This window comes from Argiope bruennichi, chromosome 7 (assembly GCF_947563725.1).
Source record: "Argiope bruennichi chromosome 7, qqArgBrue1.1, whole genome shotgun sequence".
Classification (NCBI taxonomy): Eukaryota; Metazoa; Arthropoda; class Arachnida; order Araneae; family Araneidae; genus Argiope; species Argiope bruennichi.
Window position 1 is genome coordinate 124,395,679 of NC_079157.1, and position 20,435 is coordinate 124,416,113.

The following is a 20,435-nucleotide window of genomic DNA, read 5'->3' on the forward strand; positions in this document are numbered from 1 at the left end:
TCCGTGCTATTTCCTCTTTGACTATCATATTTCCAAGATAGGCATGAGGGAATACACCACCGATGTTTAAATAAAGTACACATTTGGTAAAAGGATAAAAGGTTGAAAGGAGAGAAGCGATTGCCTCGCATCATGGACTTGAAAACTTCGAAAATTGCGGACGTTAAAAAAAAAAAAACCTTGTGGTGGAAAACTGTAGAAATATTATGGATTGTGAAAGAAACTTTTTGTCCATGCCTTTAAGTTCCAGTCTCTTCCATGCGTCTCCAAGAACTTTGAAAATGAATCCTGGTGCTGTAGCGAACGAACATTCACTTGCCACCCTTATTATTATTCCTCATCTTCATGCTCACGGATGTTTATTTTCTATAAAAGAACTGTTGTAACCAAGAACGCTGTTGGAAATGTTTCTAATTTGTATTTGTCCATTTAGAGGCTTGATCATTGAGAAACTTTTTTCATAGAGTACTTCGTCCATTTACTACCATGGAAAAAAAAAACAGTATTCAATCTTGGTAGTAGTAAATTTTTTTCAGAAAATTAAAAAAAAAAAAATGTTTTCTTGTGATTACGTCGAATTTCTTACTGCCATATTTTGGGTACATGAAGACTGCGATAATTTGTATAATGAACGAAATCTTCATGTTATGGATCAACAATTCAGTTCGCATTAATATACGATCATACAAGGTGAAATTCATCAAAGAATGCTTCGTGTCATGTATAATCTGTACTCAATGAGCAAAGAAAATTTATTAAAAATTTAAATTTTGAAGAATTTGAAAAAATTTCAAACTTATTAAAAATTTGAAAAAGTAATCATGAAAAGTAAATATTCACTTTTTTTAAACGAAAGATTCACCACTTTATCGCTAATCTTGTAGAACTGAGAAGAATTTTATTGAAAATAATAATAATAAAAAAAACAATAAAAAAAAACAGGACTTTAAAAAAGTGTTTTTTTTTTTTTATACAACCATGGCTGAAGTGCTTAATATTTCTAATTATGGGACGTGTTTCACTAAATCGCGAACGCATAGGATACTTTTAAGAGAAAAAATTATTTTAATGGTACCATACATCGTTCTTAAATCTTTGCGCACAAGTGTATTTCGTAAGTACATAATTAATAAATGTGTCTAAACTTCATGAATGTTTAATTTTATATGAAATATATATAAATTGTTCATTTATTTTTTGTCGACTGTAACTTTGAAAAATGATAAAAAAAAAAAATGTCGAAAAAATAAATGTGGAATGGAGAAAAAAAAGTTGAATTTTGGAAAAAAAAAATTATAATAAATAAAAAAAATGAAAAATTAAAGAAAAATATTTAAAAAAATGCGAAAAATTAAAGGAAAAAAAATGAAAAAATATGAAAAAAAAATGTAAAAAAAATGAAAAAAAATAGGAAAAAAAAATGTAAAAAAAAAGGAAAAAAAAATGTAAAAAAAAAGGGAAAAAAAATATGAAAAAAAATGTAAAAAAAAGGAAAAAAATATGAAAAAAAAATGTAAAAAAAAAGGAAAAAAAATATGAAAAAAAAAGGAAAAAAATATAAAAAAATGTAAAAAAAAAGGAAAAAAAAATTTAAAAAAAATAAAGAAAAAAAAATGAAAATGAAAAAAAAAAAAACTAAAAGAAAAGAAAAAAAAAATAAAGGAAAAAAAAACTGCTTTTTTATTTGTTTTGTATCTTTAAATATGTATTTAATTATGTGTTAAATATGTATTTTTCTTTGCGGATGTTTATGTGATTCATGGAAAAAAATGTAGTAAATATAGACTATTTAACGTCCTTCTATCAGAATAATTGCCATTCCTTTTTTACTTAATTTTTGCTATTTACAATGAAATATTTTTGTTATATTCGGTGAAGATAATTAAATTTCTTCTAATTTAATCTTTGAGAGAGTGTGAACAGCCATCTGACCTTATTTCAAACGAATTCTTGTTTAGCACGTTTTGTTGAAATTGTAACACTTGCCTCAACTGTTAAAATTATTTTTTAATTCAAAAATACTTGAAACACGGCTAATATTATTACAATTTTATATGCTCATTGTACTATAAAAGTAAATTCTTCATAAAATCCTTCGTTCATAGTAAACTGAACTAAAAGTGTTTAAATTTGGAACATTCGAAATCATATTAGCCGATTAAAATATTAGTTTTTAATTTAAACTTCTTTACTATAAATTTTCTCTTCCAATGAAAAACGTTCTCTCTTCAATACCTAATTACTTAATTTTGACTAATTTAACATTGTAAAAATGGCAAAGATATAAATATCGGGTATTCAGCAGTGTATAGGGTTTAAGAATTCTTTACTCTTAGCAAATAAGATATACTCCTGATTGTAACTTATTTTCTATAATATACGAATGGCTCTCATCGTATTGAAAACGAAAGAAAACTTCTTCTTGGAATAGTAATCGAATCGAAAGAATTCGGAAAGCGTAAAAATTATTCTTTGTTGATATCAAAATTTTCGGTTCTCCTGGTGAACATTAAAAACCCAAGATTCTATACTGTTTCAAAACTGTGCAAAGATTGTATCTAGTCGCTGATGTTTTGAATTGAATGTGTAAAAATTCTGTATGGAGAACTTTCACCAGTTATCATTTGTACAACTTTTAAATGTGATGGTCTTGAATATATTATGCAAAAATATTATTAAATCTTTATTATAAATATTTTTTTGACTGAGTTGCAGAAAGTCATGATATTCCAGTGTAAATGTGGTTATAAAATATAGGTTTTTACGATGCGATTAATAACGGAAAGCAATATAGTTTATCAACTATAGATATTTACAGGCTTGGTAAATTTAATATTTATATATATAATTTAATGATAATTGTCGATACGAATTTTCATCTTTTTATCTCAATACTCCAACCTTCTTCGTGGAAAGGAAGTTGGTTTCGGTGGAGGCCATAATAACAATGTGGAAGCGAATTGCTTCCATTCTGTGACAGGTTGAATAACTTAAATGAAAAGTGGGCAGGTGAACAAAGCTGTAATATGGATTATTTTGTTGTGTCAGTGTCCAATTTGTTGCAGAGTAGTGTCATTTTGATTACTCTGAATGCTAATACATGATGCATTTGTTCATTTTTATGGTTTTTTAAAAAAATCTAAAATTATTGAAACGAATAATTCAATTACTAGGCTTCATTTTGCTCTCATCGGTCTACAGTTAGTAGCAATTCGATTTGTATATTAACGTTGATATTTTATACCAACTTTTATAAAAAGTTCAATATAAGATGAATGAAAACAATGCTGGTTGTCTGGAAATATTGGGAGTTAACTGCTTAAATATATAACTGTAAGAATCGATTATTCATTGGAATTAAAATGCCATGAAGATAATAGGCTTGTTCTTTTAGATTTACCCAGTATTTGATTTGTATGAGGAGTAAAACAAACCTTTTCTCTTAAAATTAAGACATTAATGATTGAAAAATTTAGCTCCCTATTATAAGTGACTTATTATAATAATTATTTCAAATTTATATTTGGAATAGTAACCAATTCGTGTATAGTCAAAAAATGTATTTATATTATCTTGAATAACATGAGGAATACAAATGTTTGACAATCTGGCTTTCTACTAAAATACATAAAAAAAAACAACAAGAAATGAAATGACACATATTTAAAATTCTTGAGTTTTAAGACGGTTTTCATCTGTCCATGTTAATTATACTTCATTTAGGTTTCGGACAAATAAATGCATTGAGAAAGTATTAGCATTTTATTAACTTGGTGTATGACAATATTAAATCCATTCTTTTCTAATTTCTAATACCTTGGAGGCAAATAAATTATCGTCAGAACTTTTAATTGATAGAATATAGCTTAAGAGGCCAATCTCATTTGAATTAAAAATTAAAACAAATAAACTGTTAAATCCTGTTAATGCTTTACAAAATGCATATTTCATCATCTTGGGGAAGTAGATACTCATTCCTCAAATCATATTATGATATCAAATGCTAATTTATTTAAAATTTGTAAATTTTTCATTGTGAATAAAGGAACGTTTCAACTTTAATCCTCTTTCCGTAATTTTATGCTGCGGATAATTCTGTAGGCCTTTTCGAAGTTCAGAATATGATTTAAAACATCAAAGTTTGATTCTGACTAATTAAGAAGTTTCTTTTAATATATTCCAACAGTCTTTCAGTCACTGTAGTTACTCGCCTAAAATCAACTTGGCAATATATTCAATTTTGAGAATTCATGTTGTTGAAACATGACCATGGTTCTATAATTCTGACTATTATTTCCCATGATTATAAAATCATTAACCCTTCAAAAGTTCAATAAATAGATTGTTTTTTCTATAAAGTAATGTTAATAAGATAGACTTCAATTGAACTTCCAGGAATACATACGAGTCACAATTATGCATAAGTTAATTGGCATTAGAGACAAAATGAGGGGGTCTGATGCTTCATTTAAGGAAATAATTTACATTTTCTTTCCACTAGAATTTTCCTTTTTCTACGTGAAGGCCATTCATTTGTGCTGACGTCATTCAACTTGTAATAAGAAAAAAAAATTATGTATAATTCTACAGCCATTTGGTGCTGATAAATCTTTCCATGATTGTTCATACCCTTTCAGCGTAAAAATACTCTTCTTTTTAGAAGAATACTAACATAGATGATTTCGCTGTTCGAGTTCGCTTTTAAGAAAGATTTCTCCAAAATGTTTCCGTTTTAGCAAGCGGAATAAGGCATTGTGCATGGTCTTTGCTTCTCCCAACTGAAAGTTTCTCAAAATGCAAGATGGCTAAACTAATACTTTATGCGAAAAAAATTTATCTGTAAAGAACCTAGTAACTTTACGTATTTGTTGCTGCATGGCTACTGATGAGGTGAAACTTGAGTATCCCTTTTACATCCTAATTTAGGATTCTTAAATTGTTTTCCCACGAAGGCAGAATGAATTTCAAACGAATCTTTAAACAATGCGATGCATGATCAACGAGTGAATATCCTTTGATAGATTTTTGAGGTGATAAACAAAGACAATATAAATCATCCAGCTTTCTGCAAATTCCATTCTCTGCAGTCTTCATTTGAAACGCCTAGAAATGCAGCCTTATCCATCGCATTGAGAAATACTTTTTGCTATTGAAAATTATAAAGAGAATTATCTTTTCTCCATCATGAAATTCTCGAGGCTTTTTATAAAGATCATTATTTAAAATTAGTAAATTAGATCTCTGGCATTATTTTGTTTATTTTGAAAGCTATAAAACAATATTTATAGAAAGATACATACTTCTATAAGTACAACTGCGTTTAGATGCATTTGAGTGCGTATATTAGTTTTCAAGAATTGAACTTGTAAAATTTGTTCATTGAAAAATCTAACGACGAGCTTGACCCTGAATTGTTCAAAAGAAATATCAGATGTTGCTGCAGTGTAGTTGCTTATAGGTCGATTAATTGGAAGTCTCTAATAAAATAATTTAAAAAAATCTTGAGCATGAAGCTTCTATTCATCTTGGAGGGAAAAAAAACTATCATTAATGCAACTTTTGATAGCTTATTAAGCATCGAATTTAAATTTGAATGTTTTATTTTGAATGGTTCTTGTATTTCAAGAAATCAAACTTTTTAACAGCTTTCCGAGATGTTGATATCAGAACTTGAGGATAAACGGGCATTGTGGTATGTTGCAAAGGCAGGTGACAATCTTATTTGGAATAACTGAAATGCCTCAGAATATATTTCTTCCGATTAAGAGCGCTACTACAGTAATATTTAAACTGACTCATCGATTTAAAATTCAATTTTGGGATCCAATACATGTATTAAAAGAGCATTTATCACTTTTAAACGAATTCTTTCAAAGAAATATTTCAAAATAAGATTATCAAAGTACCAAACTGATAAGTTTAAAGTTTTAAAAATAGCATGCATTTTTCACATAAATCACAAATTTTTTATCTCAAATTTTCGGATGTCGAATATCAAAGCTGGGGCTTAGTGAAGAAGTTAAAAAAAGGATTCAAAAGCTTCAGTTGAAAGCATTGCATATTGCAGCTTAAAATTTTGAGCTATCCCCTCAACTGGTGGCTGACTGAACTATCGTCTCAAATGGTGGCTGACTGAACTATCGTCTCAAATGGTGGCTGACTGAACTATCGTCTCAAATGGTGGCTGACTGAACTATCGTCTCAAATGGTGGCTGACTGAACTATCGTCTCAAATGGTGGCTGACTGAACTATCGTCTCAAATGGTGGCTGACTGAACTATCGTCTCAAATGGTGGCTGACTGAACTATCGTCTCAAATGGTGGCTGACTGAACTATCGTCTCAAATGGTGGCTGACTGAACTATCGTCTCAAATGGTGGCTGACTGAACTATCGTCTCAAATGGTGGCTGACTGAACTATCGTCTCAAATGGTGGCTGACTGAACTATCGTCTCAAATGGTGGCTGACTGAACTATCGTCTCAAATGGTGGCTGACTGAACTATCGTCTCAAATGGTGGCTGACTGAACTATCGTCTCTAATGGTGGCTGACTGAACTGTATTCTCGACTCTTGGCTGACTGAACTGTATTCTCGACTCTTGGCTGACTGAACTGTATTCTCGACTCTTGGCTGAGTGAACTGTATTCTCGACTCTTGGCTGAGTGAACTGTATTCTCGACTCTTGGCTGAGTGAACTGTATTCTCGACTCTTGGCTGAGTGAACTGTATTCTCGACTCTTGGCTGAGTGAACTGTATTCTCGACTCTTGGCTGAGTGAACTGTATTCTCGACTCTTGGCTGAGTGAACTGTATTCTCGACTCTTGGCTGAGTGAACTGTATTCTCGACTCTTGGCTGAGTGAACTGTATTCTCGACTCTTGGCTGAGTGAACTGTATTCTCGACTCTTGGCGGAGTGAACTGTATTCTCGAGTCTTGGCGGAGTGAACTGTATTCTCGAGTCTTGGCGGAGTGAACTGTATTCTCGAGTCTTGGCGGAGTGAACTGTATTCTCGAGTCTTGGCGGAGTGAACTGTATTCTCGAGTCTTGGCGGAGTGAACTGTATTCTCGAGTCTTGGCGGAGTGAACTGTATTCTCGGGTCTTGGCGGAGTGAACTGTATTCTCGGGTCTTGGCGGAGTGAACTGTATTCTCGGGTCTTGGCGGAGTGAACTGTATTCTCGGGTCTTGGCGGAGTGAACTGTATTCTCGGGTCTTGGCGGAGTGAACTGTATTCTCGGGTCTTGGCGGAGTGAACTGTATTCTCGGGTCTTGGCGGAGTGAACTGTATTCTCGGGTCTTGGCGGAGTGAACTGTATTCTCGGGTCTTGGCGGAGTGAACTGTATTCTCGGGTCTTGGCGGAGTGAACTGTATTCTCGGGTCTTGGCGGAGTGAACTGTATTCTCGGGTCTTGGCGGAGTGAACTGTATTCTCGGGTCTTGGCGGAGTGAACTGTATTCTCGAGTCTTGGCGGAGTGAACTGTATTCTCGAGTCTTGGCGGAGTGAACTGTATTCTCGAGTCTTGGCGGAGTGAACTGTATTCTCGAGTCTTGGCGGAGTGAACTGTATTCTCGAGTCTTGGCGGAGTGAACTGTATTCTCGAGTCTTGGCGGAGTGAACTGTATTCTCGAGTCTTGGCGGAGTGAACTGTATTCTCGAGTCTTGGCGGAGTGAACTGTATTCTCGAGTCTTGGCGGAGTGAACTGTATTCTCGAGTCTTGGCGGAGTGAACTGTATTCTCGAGTCTTGGCGGAGTGAACTGTATTCTCGAGTCTTGGCGGAGTGAACTGTATTCTCGAGTCTTGGCGGAGTGAACTGTATTCTCGAGTCTTGGCGGAGTGAACTGTATTCTCGGGTCTTGGCGGAGTGAACTGTATTCTCGGGTCTTGGCGGAGTGAACTGTATTCTCGGGTCTTGGCGGAGTGAACTGTATTCTCGGGTCTTGGCGGAGTGAACTGTATTCTCGGGTCTTGGCGGAGTGAACTGTATTCTCGGGTCTTGGCGGAGTGAACTGTATTCTCGGGTCTTGGCGGAGTGAACTGTATTCTCGGGTCTTGGCGGAGTGAACTGTATTCTCGAGTCTTGGCGGAGTGAACTGTATTCTCGAGTCTTGGCGGAGTGAACTGTATTCTCGAGTCTTGGCGGAGTGAACTGTATTCTCGAGTCTTGGCGGAGTGAACTGTATTCTCGAGTCTTGGCGGAGTGAACTGTATTCTCGAGTCTTGGCGGAGTGAACTGTATTCTCGAGTCTTGGCGGAGTGAACTGTATTCTCGAGTCTTGGCGGAGTGAACTGTATTCTCGAGTCTTGGCGGAGTGAACTGTATTCTCGAGTCTTGGCGGAGTGAACTGTATTCTCGAGTCTTGGCGGAGTGAACTGTATTCTCGAGTCTTGGCGGAGTGAACTGTATTCTCGAGTCTTGGCGGAGTGAACTGTATTCTCGAGTCTTGGCGGAGTGAACTGTATTCTCGAGTCTTGGCGGAGTGAACTGTATTCTCGAGTCTTGGCGGAGTGAACTGTATTCTCGAGTCTTGGCGGAGTGAACTGTATTCTCGAGTCTTGGCGGAGTGAACTGTATTCTCGAGTCTTGGCGGAGTGAACTGTATTCTCGAGTCTTGGCGGAGTGAACTGTATTCTCGAGTCTTGGCGGAGTGAACTGTATTCTCGAGTCTTGGCGGAGTGAACTGTATTCTCGAGTCTTGGCGGAGTGAACTGTATTCTCGAGTCTTGGCGGAGTGAACTGTATTCTCGAGTCTTGGCGGAGTGAACTGTATTCTCGAGTCTTGGCGGAGTGAACTGTATTCTCGAGTCTTGGCGGAGTGAACTGTATTCTCGAGTCTTGGCGGAGTGAACTGTATTCTCGAGTCTTGGCGGAGTGAACTGTATTCTCGAGTCTTGGCGGAGTGAACTGTATTCTCGAGTCTTGGCGGAGTGAACTGTATTCTCGAGTCTTGGCGGAGTGAACTGTATTCTCGAGTCTTGGCGGAGTGAACTGTATTCTCGAGTCTTGGCGGAGTGAACTGTATTCTCGAGTCTTGGCGGAGTGAACTGTATTCTCGAGTCTTGGCGGAGTGAACTGTATTCTCGAGTCTTGGCGGAGTGAACTGTATTCTCGAGTCTTGGCGGAGTGAACTGTATTCTCGAGTCTTGGCGGAGTGAACTGTATTCTCGAGTCTTGGCGGAGTGAACTGTATTCTCGAGTCTTGGCGGAGTGAACTGTATTCTCGAGTCTTGGCGGAGTGAACTGTATTCTCGAGTCTTGGCGGAGTGAACTGTATTCTCGAGTCTTGGCGGAGTGAACTGTATTCTCGAGTCTTGGCGGAGTGAACTGTATTCTCGAGTCTTGGCGGAGTGAACTGTATTCTCGAGTCTTGGCGGAGTGAACTGTATTCTCGAGTCTTGGCGGAGTGAACTGTATTCTCGAGTCTTGGCGGAGTGAACTGTATTCTCGAGTCTTGGCGGAGTGAACTGTATTCTCGAGTCTTGGCGGAGTGAACTGTATTCTCGAGTCTTGGCGGAGTGAACTGTATTCTCGAGTCTTGGCGGAGTGAACTGTATTCTCGAGTCTTGGCGGAGTGAACTGTATTCTCGAGTCTTGGCGGAGTGAACTGTATTCTCGAGTCTTGGCGGAGTGAACTGTATTCTCGAGTCTTGGCGGAGTGAACTGTATTCTCGAGTCTTGGCGGAGTGAACTGTATTCTCGAGTCTTGGCGGAGTGAACTGTATTCTCGAGTCTTGGCGGAGTGAACTGTATTCTCGAGTCTTGGCGGAGTGAACTGTATTCTCGAGTCTTGGCGGAGTGAACTGTATTCTCGAGTCTTGGCGGAGTGAACTGTATTCTCGAGTCTTGGCGGAGTGAACTGTATTCTCGAGTCTTGGCGGAGTGAACTGTATTCTCGAGTCTTGGCGGAGTGAACTGTATTCTCGAGTCTTGGCGGAGTGAACTGTATTCTCGAGTCTTGGCGGAGTGAACTGTATTCTCGAGTCTTGGCGGAGTGAACTGTATTCTCGACTCTTGGCGGAGTGAACTGTATTCTCGACTCTTGGCGGAGTGAACTGTATTCTCGACTCTTGGCGGAGTGAACTGTATTCTCGACTCTTGGCGGAGTGAACTGTATTCTCGACTCTTGGCGGAGTGAACTGTATTCTCGACTCTTGGCGGAGTGAACTGTATTCTCTACTCTTGGCGGAGTGAACTGTATTCTCTACTCTTGGCGGAGTGAACTGTATTCTCTACTCTTGGCGGAGTGAACTGTATTCTCTACTCTTGGCGGAGTGAACTGTATTCTCTACTCTTGGCGGAGTGAACTGTATTCTCTACTCGTGGCGGAGTGAACTGTATTCTCTACTCGTGGCGGAGTGAACTGTATTCTCTACTCGTGGCGGAGTGAACTGTATTCTCTACTCGTGGCGGAGTGAACTGTATTCTCTACTCGTGGCGGAGTGAACTGTATTCTCTACTCGTGGCGGAGTGAACTGTATTCTCTACTCGTGGCGCACTGAACTGTATTCTCTACTCGTGGCGCACTGAACTGTATTCTCTACTCGTGGCGCACTGAACTGTATTCTCTACTCGTGGCGCACTGAACTGTATTCTCTACTCGTGGCGCACTGAACTGTATTCTCTACTCGTGGCGCACTGAACTGTATTCTCTACTCGTGGCGCACTGAACTGTATTCTCTACTCGTGGCGCACTGAACTGTATTCTCTACTCGTGGCGCACTGAACTGTATTCTCTACTCGTGGCGCACTGAACTGTATTCTCTACTCGTGGCGCACTGAACTGTATTCTCTACTCGTGGCGCACTGAACTGTATTCTCTACTCGTGGCGCACTGAACTGTATTCTCTACTCGTGGCGCACTGAACTGTATTCTCTACTCGTGGCGCACTGAACTGTATTCTCTACTCGTGGCGCACTGAACTGTATTCTCTACTCGTGGCGCACTGAACTGTATTCTCTACTCGTGGCGCACTGAACTGTATTCTCTACTCGTGGCGCACTGAACTGTATTCTCTACTCGTGGCGCACTGAACTGTATTCTCTACTCGTGGCGCACTGAACTGTATTCTCTACTCGTGGCGCACTGAACTGTATTCTCTACTCGTGGCGCACTGAACTGTATTCTCTACTCGTGGCGCACTGAACTGTATTCTCTACTCGTGGCGCACTGAACTGTATTCTCTACTCGTGGCGCACTGAACTGTATTCTCTACTCGTGGCGCACTGAACTGTATTCTCTACTCGTGGCGCACTGAACTGTATTCTCTACTCGTGGCGCACTGAACTGTATTCTCTACTCGTGGCGCACTGAACTGTATTCTCTACTCGTGGCGCACTGAACTGTATTCTCTACTCGTGGCGCACTGAACTGTATTCTCTACTCGTGGCGCACTGAACTGTATTCTCTACTCGTGGCGCACTGAACTGTATTCTCTACTCGTGGCGCACTGAACTGTATTCTCTACTCGTGGCGCACTGAACTGTATTCTCTACTCGTGGCGCACTGAACTGTATTCTCTACTCGTGGCGCACTGAACTGTATTCTCTACTCGTGGCGCACTGAACTGTATTCTCTACTCGTGGCGCACTGAACTGTATTCTCTACTCGTGGCGCACTGAACTGTATTCTCTACTCGTGGCGCACTGAACTGTATTCTCTACTCGTGGCGCACTGAACTGTATTCTCTACTCGTGGCGCACTGAACTGTATTCTCTACTCGTGGCGCACTGAACTGTATTCTCTACTCGTGGCGCACTGAACTGTATTCTCTACTCGTGGCGCACTGAACTGTATTCTCTACTCGTGGCGCACTGAACTGTATTCTCTACTCGTGGCGCACTGAACTGTATTCTCTACTCGTGGCGCACTGAACTGTATTCTCTACTCGTGGCGCACTGAACTGTATTCTCTACTCGTGGCGCACTGAACTGTATTCTCTACTCGTGGCGCACTGAACTGTATTCTCTACTCGTGGCGCACTGAACTGTATTCTCTACTCGTGGCGCACTGAACTGTATTCTCTACTCGTGGCGCACTGAACTGTATTCTCTACTCGTGGCGCACTGAACTGTATTCTCGAGTCTTGGCGGAGTGAACTGTATTCTCGAGTCTTGGCGGAGTGAACTGTATTCTCGAGTCGTGGCGGAGTGAACTGTATTCTCGAGTCGTGGCGGAGTGAACTGTATTCTCGACTCGTGGCGGAGTGAACTGTATTCTCGAGTCTTGGCGGAGTGAACTGTATTCTCGAGTCTTGGCGGAGTGAACTGTATTCTCGAGTCTTGGCGGAGTGAACTGTATTCTCGAGTCGTGGCGGAGTGAACTGTATTCTCGAGTCGTGGCGGAGTGAACTGTATTCTCGAGTCGTGGCGGAGTGAACTGTATTCTCGACTCGTGGCGGAGTGAACTGTATTCTCGACTCGTGGCGGAGTGAACTGTATTCTCGACTCGTGGCGGAGTGAACTGTATTCTCGACTCGTGGCGGAGTGAACTGTATTCTCGACTCGTGGCGGAGTGAACTGTATTCTCGACTCGTGGCGGAGTGAACTGTATTCTCGACTCGTGGCGGAGTGAACTGTATTCTCGACTCGTGGCGGAGTGAACTGTATTCTCGACTCGTGGCGGAGTGAACTGTATTCTCGACTCGTGGCGGAGTGAACTGTATTCTCGACTCGTGGCGGAGTGAACTGTATTCTCTACTCGTGGCGGAGTGAACTGTATTCTCTACTCGTGGCGCACTGAACTGTATTCTCTACTCGTGGCGCACTGAACTGTATTCTCTACTCGTGGCGCACTGAACTGTATTCTCTACTCGTGGCGCACTGAACTGTATTCTCTACTCGTGGCGCACTGAACTGTATTCTCTACTCGTGGCGCACTGAACTGTATTCTCTACTCGTGGCGCACTGAACTGGATTCTCTACTCGTGGCGCACTGAACTGGATTCTCTACTCGTGGCGCACTGAACTGGATTCTCTACTCGTGGCGCACTGAACTGGATTCTCTACTCGTGGCGCACTGAACTGTATTCTCTACTCGTGGCGGAGTGAACTGTATTCTCTACTCGTGGCGGAGTGAACTGTATTCTCTACTCGTGGCGGAGTGAACTGTATTCTCTACTCGTGGCGCACTGAACTGTATTCTCTACTCGTGGCGCACTGAACTGTATTCTCTACTCGTGGCGCACTGAACTGTATTCTCTACTCGTGGCGCACTGAACTGTATTCTCTACTCGTGGCGCACTGAACTGTATTCTCTACTCGTGGCGCACTGAACTGTATTCTCTACTCGTGGCGCACTGAACTGTATTCTCTACTCGTGGCGGAGTGAACTGTATTCTCTACTCGTGGCGGAGTGAACTGTATTCTCTACTCGTGGCGCACTGAACTGTATTCTCTACTCGTGGCGCACTGAACTGGATTCTCTACTCGTGGCGCACTGAACTGGATTCTCTACTCGTGGCGCACTGAACTGGATTCTCTACAACTCATGGATTTTTTTTTCACTTTGAAGTCTAGTTTCTTCGCAAGCGGAGCTTGTTTTTTGCTTTTTAAAATTGAGCTTAAGGAAGAGGCTGTTTTTTTTTCTTCTTTTTTTTTTGTGTGTGTAAGCTCTAGAAGGAGCCTGTTTTTTTTGGTTCAAATAAGTAACATTCATTGAATCTGATAAGACGAGATCTAGTGTGAAATGTGCAGGATTCCCATTTTTTAGAGAAAATTCTGCAATAGAGACGAATATTCCTTTAGTATTGCAGTTCAAGTGAAATTTTTTTTTCGTAGGTCACGCGGCACAGTTTTAAAGAAACATCTTTTAGTTTAAAAGCTAGTTTAATTTGAAGATGAAGTGAAATTTTAAATTATGGCTTGAATGATTCAGGAATTTTCTTTATCAAGTAGAAATAAGTTTGAAATTTATAATTTTAAATGTAATTTTTAATTTAATTCCTAAGCGAAAGATTAATTTAAGGTTATTTTTTAATTTGCGAATCTGGTGAAAATTATTCTTTGTCGTAGCTATTTTCCAGAATCCGACGAGAAAACCAGAGGAAAGGTTGGGACGGAGACTTCTTTATAACAATGATGTAACGCTGTCAAAATGGATATCATCTTCACATCGAGACGTTGCTGCTTTTTTATTTGGCAATGAGTTAAAGAATCAAGATGAAAATATTTTGATAAGATGTTAAAAACGTTAAGCTCAATCAATGAAATGAAAATAAATTATAACGGCACAACTCGTGTGGATCTTACTAAATGTAATTATAATTAATTCTGTAGGATTAGATTAGATTAAATAGGTTAGATTAAAATAGATATGGTTATATTATACCTTTAGGATTAGATGTATAAATTTAGTAATTTAGGCATAGATATTTAGAAAGATTCACACGATTATAAGTCCCTTTTCCGCTTTTTGAAAACCAAAGTCTTTTTCTGAAACGAATATCGGCACATTAGTAGTATTTAAAATCGATTTTTTATCGGCAGCATTTATTAAGAAACTTTACTTCAAAGCTAAATTGTATCTCCTACATCGAAATGAACTTTGAAATGAACGTCGAAATTCATTATTATAATTTAATGGTATTGTTCTCCGTATTGATAAATTTTATTTTTTGTTAAAAACTATACATTTGTTGGATTATTTAATATCTTGTATAATAAAATGAATCGTCATTCTATAAAATATATAAAATTAATAATCGCATCGAAGAATTTGTAAAAGTGCTCTGAAAATTATGTAAGGAACTTGGTGCATGATACTTGGTACATAGCATAAACAAATTTTAAACAATTTGCAAACCAAAGTTTATGCTAAAATTCTGCTTAAATTGTTGTTTCAAATGTTTGATTGTATTTCATGGTAAAATAAACTTTCATCATAATTTAATGTGTTTCTTTCATAACTGTTCTATTAAAATGAATTTGCTTAAACTTATGTTTTCGATAACTTCACCATTTAGCATATTATTGAGTCATCTAATTAGTATGTAAGGTAAGGGTATTTATTGTATCTGATTTTAGGAAATGTTCCGATTTAAAGAATGTGTCTATATTTTTAAATGCCGTAATCCTTTACAAACCATTTGATTTTCATAAATGTTCACCCTATCTGTCGAATTCTGGGTTATTAGAGGAAGGAACGGCACTCAAGTATGCAAGATGTTTCTTCTCCGGTAGATACAACTTTCGCTTATCAATACTTTAAATCAGTACCAATCGAACCGTGGTTTCCATGTTGTTTCATTTAAGGCTGTCAGGAATATGCGAACTTGAAAGGAAAAGATCGAACTCATCCTCTATGATAAACTTAAAATGAATTGATTACCATCCATGATTTCAATATATTTTAATGAAACAGATTCTTATGTTCCAAGCATTTTAAAAATCTTGAAATTCTTCCGCAGGGTTTAATTAAATACCGCATCAGTATTTAATGTCTGGTTTTATATATTAGATATATATGTTAGTGTCTTTACGTAGATTATGAAATTTCAATTTGGATTAAGAATTCCTAAGGTAATTTTTCTATTGCCGCGTAATTGTTTCTACCCTTTTTCGATTTGAGATTCGAATCAAAAGTTCTACTCTTAGAAAGAAACAAGTAACTTAAGGTAACTGTTATTAAGTTACTACTTGTTATACAAGATCGAAAATGCCCCCCTCCCCAGCTAGGAGAAGAATTTCTAACGGGTGTGATGCAAGTAAGGGAATTATAAAGATGAAAACAGTTTTGCTTATTCGCTGTTTTCTGAAATGGAACACTAGGATTTCGGAAACAATTCCTAATTTTATGGAAAAAATCGTTTGGTTTGGAAAAATCTAATGTCTATTAGTTTCACCGGTTCTAAATTTTGAGATGTCAAACATAGACACGGACGATTTAGTGATTATCTATCATGTTTGAAATTCGGTATTATGTAATTCTTATCTTTAGGAAAAGTCCTTTACTTTCCCTTCAGTAAGTAAATTTAACCATTCAATAGGTAAGTCAACAAGCTATTTAATGATCCTCGACAATTAAACACATTTATCGTGTAAGAGTGTGGACTGCAGTGTAAGAAATCAAGAACATGATAGATCAGAATGATTTGTTTTAAGGCAGGTTGGCTCTGAAAACTTAATTTCTTGATAATATTTGAAATTTAAAGAGTTGGTTGCCCAACGTATCGAATTAACAGGCTACGAATATTCAATACATTAGTTATCTAACGGAAAATATGTCTTGGTTTCTCTAGTAAAATTGTAGCACTAACGGCTAAGCGGAAAGATGTTATTTCGACCATTTTAAACAAATTATTTCCTGAAATAATGAATGGCGATTTAAAATCAAATTTTTCCGTATATCCGAAACTGCTTTTTTATAAAAGTGCGATAGGGTATGTTTTTATCAACGGAAAGAAACTGCAAATATCTAAGTTCGTATTTTTCCAGAGGACAATAAAATTTTTGATGTGTTTTTGAAAAAGGATGAAATTTTTGCAAGTTCACTGCAAATTTACGTAGAGTCGGGATGAAAAAAAATTAGAATTTTATATTCCGAATTGTTTTACCATCATCATTTAAAGTGTAATTTTGTTACATTGGATAATATTTGTAGAAGAATTATCCCAAGAAAGAGAAAAATACTCTTTAATTGAGATAACTTAAAGCTGCAATTAATGTTTCTTTTTATGCTGCCATTAACCATTTGGTGTCAGAATTTTTCCAGTCTCGGAATAAAAATGATATTGTGAAGGTTAAAATGATAGTTTAATAACGTCGGAGTACAAATAATAAAGCACAGCCATTTCCTTCAGAACTAGTCAAATAAACTAGTATTATTTTGTACATGTAGAGCTGAGGCACCCCCCTCCCCCCTTAATGTGTGTGTCAAGAGAGAGAAGTTCTTAATTCTGATGGCTTGAGATTTTTTCCCTTGTTATCCATCTTTATATTTCCATATTTTTCTATGGCTCATAGATTGCATTAAAAGTTAAATTTATCGACTGTTTTGACCCTTTACAAGTTAATGGTAAGAAAAACCGATAGCTAAAAAGCGTTTTCAATTAAAATTATAGTTGATATCGGTTTCGAAGTATCTGAAAACCAAACAAGACATATTTATAAAGAGCGATCTTAAATAATTAAGCAAAATGCCTCTGTGGTAGCAAATCACTAGAGCTAGTTGGCAGAGTTCCTGATGTTTTATTTCATGGGATCGACATTTTGATCATTAAATCACTCATAAATTGAACAGTTTGAATTATCTTATCTGTACTTATTTCAGCTGAATGAGAAACAGCGCGAGAAAATACCGATAAGTTGAGGATTGTTTAGAAAAACGGCGAGTTTGGAGATTTGGCATTTGAAGTCTTGTCTGATTTCATAAAAGGAAGTTACCGTCATTATAATTGTAGAATTGGAAAGAAATACAAGCCTCGACCGATTGCGCTAACTCGAATCATAGTTTCCGACTGTTTTGGTACTTCCCAAGCTATTAAAATTATTGCACCTCGAACCGTACTGCGTAAAAGCGACTCATTTAATTGGTATTAAAATGCACTAGCTTCATAAGAAATTTTAATATCGTATTCTATAAATTAATGCTCGTCTTGTTTGAATGATCATCTTAAAACACAAGAAACTGGTGCTATAAACATTTTCCTCTCAAGCTTTTAGTGATAAACTGTCGTTTGGAATTTTTTATTGATCATTGAAACCCCGATCTATCAGAAAGACTAATCAAGCTACAAAGCGACTCTTTTATCCACCGTACGAAACAGACTTCGAATTGCGGGAATTAAGGAATAAAAAGATTTTAAAGTAAAATGCATGTCGTTAGAAGGATGAATTCAGATATTAAACAGAGGATCGGTCTCGTTTTTCAAAATTTCACACCTCATTACAGGCGTTTTGATAAATATTCATGATGTAGGGTATGTCGGTTTCATGAAATTCTGCATAGAAATGGAAATAACTCGTATATCTTAATCAACCATTGCTAGGAAAAGGATAGTCGTGGTCCATATTGTCCAGAAATTGTTTTCGAAAGTCGACTGCTTAAATGAATAACAATAGAATCGTAACAATATTCAAGAACACCGTAGAGACGTCACCTCTCACGACCATTCAAAATACGACTGATATCAATATTAAAAATACCCGACTGGAGACATACCTATGCAAACATATAGATTCGGGGCTTCAAGGAATAAAAATTGTAACCTTCAGCGAACAATTTACCATTTTTCGCTTACTGACAAAACTACGGTACACATCTCCGTTGCGTCATCCTAGCGCAATTTTAGAAATATCTGAACAAACCACATTACAACTTTTCTATATATCATAATGCAGCTTTGAGTAACATGCGTAACTTACTTGTGCCTGGACCATTTCCTGTCACCATTAAGATTCTTACGGTTTTCAATACTTCCCTCAACCATCTTAAGTTTAAAAAAAATACGATATAAAATTATCTTGAAAAAACTCAGATGCCCGGAAATCCCTTTGTCTGGTGTAGAACTACAAAAAGTGTTTTAAGACCAAACATGAAATTAAGAATAAGAATGCATTTCATCGGATATTAAAGAGAATCTAAGAGGGCATTGAAAGAGATTTTAAATTATCGGTACAAAGGAGGGCTAAACATAGCTATTCCATGACAAATCTCGCAATTTCGAACCCTGGTCACGCAACGGAAAAGTCTTTTAAATAAATGGAGGGCAATTGGCGACTTCATTCTTACTTTTCCGAAACATCGCACTAGAACCTCATTTAAAGGGTGCCTGCTATATAATAGTTTGGTCGTGGATAACGAAATGCAAAAATATACAGTTTGGTCGAAATTCAGTGGAAGTAAAAGAAACATGACCGGATCTAGCAGAGTTGGTTCTATGACGGCGCTGATCATTTACTTGTAGCATAAGAAAAGCGAATAAACTATAGTTAATAAGTATTGAGATTTCCTATTGCTTGTAGTAACAAATTTGACCTCTGAGAATGCTAAAATTACTTTCGAAAAAAGAATAACGGCAGCAATCCAAAGGCTAGTTTAAGGGCCTTCACCAATGTAAGGGGTTTGAACCTTTGGTTGTTGGCCTACATTTCGTTTAACAACTGACTTTTAAAATCGAAAATTTTGTATAACGTTTTTAACCATTTTTCTTTTCTTTTACATATATCACTATGAATTACGTACGTCATTTTTGCTGCGGTTTCATTTCAACTTCTTATTATATTTGTTTCTGCCTTTATGGAAAGGGAGGGAGATTATAGAAGTAACTATTAATAGACCCTGAGCAATTGGTTAAATTTACACAAATCCAATGCTCGACTGACTATCCGGGGGCAAGAGGGAGATGAGACCGACAGTGAAGCGGAAGTAATATCATAATCAAGCAGGCGAGAAAAACAAGTAATGCTTTGTATCCATAAATGTTACCGAACTAAATAAATTCACAGCCTTATTCGACTACATCCAATGATAAATTTATGAAAAAAGAATGGAATAATATTTGGCTAATAGTTCTTTCTATATATACGGGAGAAGTATACCATCACTGATACTAATTCGATTAAAACGCCCGACCATGCATCACTCGCACGCAGCTCATAAAAAAAGCGTCTGAATGCGAATGATGATGGTGCAAGCTTCATTAATTTTTAATTAGCTTAATTTATATTTGATACTATATTATTCTTATAATCCTACTTTAACGCTATGCGAAAAATACGGCCTTTCAACAAGGAACAAGCATTTGATTTCTATACTAGAACATACGATTAACTCGTTAAATGTGAATGTTCACTATCTATAAATTAAACAAACAGCTAACCAATGACGGTATCAGAATGTCATATTACGTTAATGAAGCAACTGAAAAAATTGCCTTATTTTCAAATCTATTCTACCACAATAAGTTATTGAGTTGATAGAGTACAAAAATTTTTCTTTTATGCGTCCACTCAAAATAGAATTAATCTTACTAAATCCCGATTATTTCCATATAAAATTTAAAAGCTTATTATAATTAAATATTTTAATATGAATTCTACTGGTGTTATTTTGAAATACCGCTCTTTAAATTATAGGTTACTGAGTTACGTATTGTTTAGCTTTGGATGTCCAGCCTATAAATAGCGATTAGGGATATATTGCATTCTAATTTTCATTGCTGTTGAATTGTTTAGCTTAAAGGGAAAGTAAGACACACATTGCACACACCTACTGACAACGTATCATTCGCATTCAGCTCATAAAGCAAAAGTGTCTGGATGCGAGAGAATACGTGCCCCACGATTTCTTTCTCCAGTTTCTTTTGTTGGAGAATAGATAGAAACTTTTAAATGACATAAGACATATTTCACAATTCTTAAAATCAGAAAATACAACAAATTATCAAAAAATGCACTTGGATTGTCCAATCTCATTGAATACAGTCAATAATA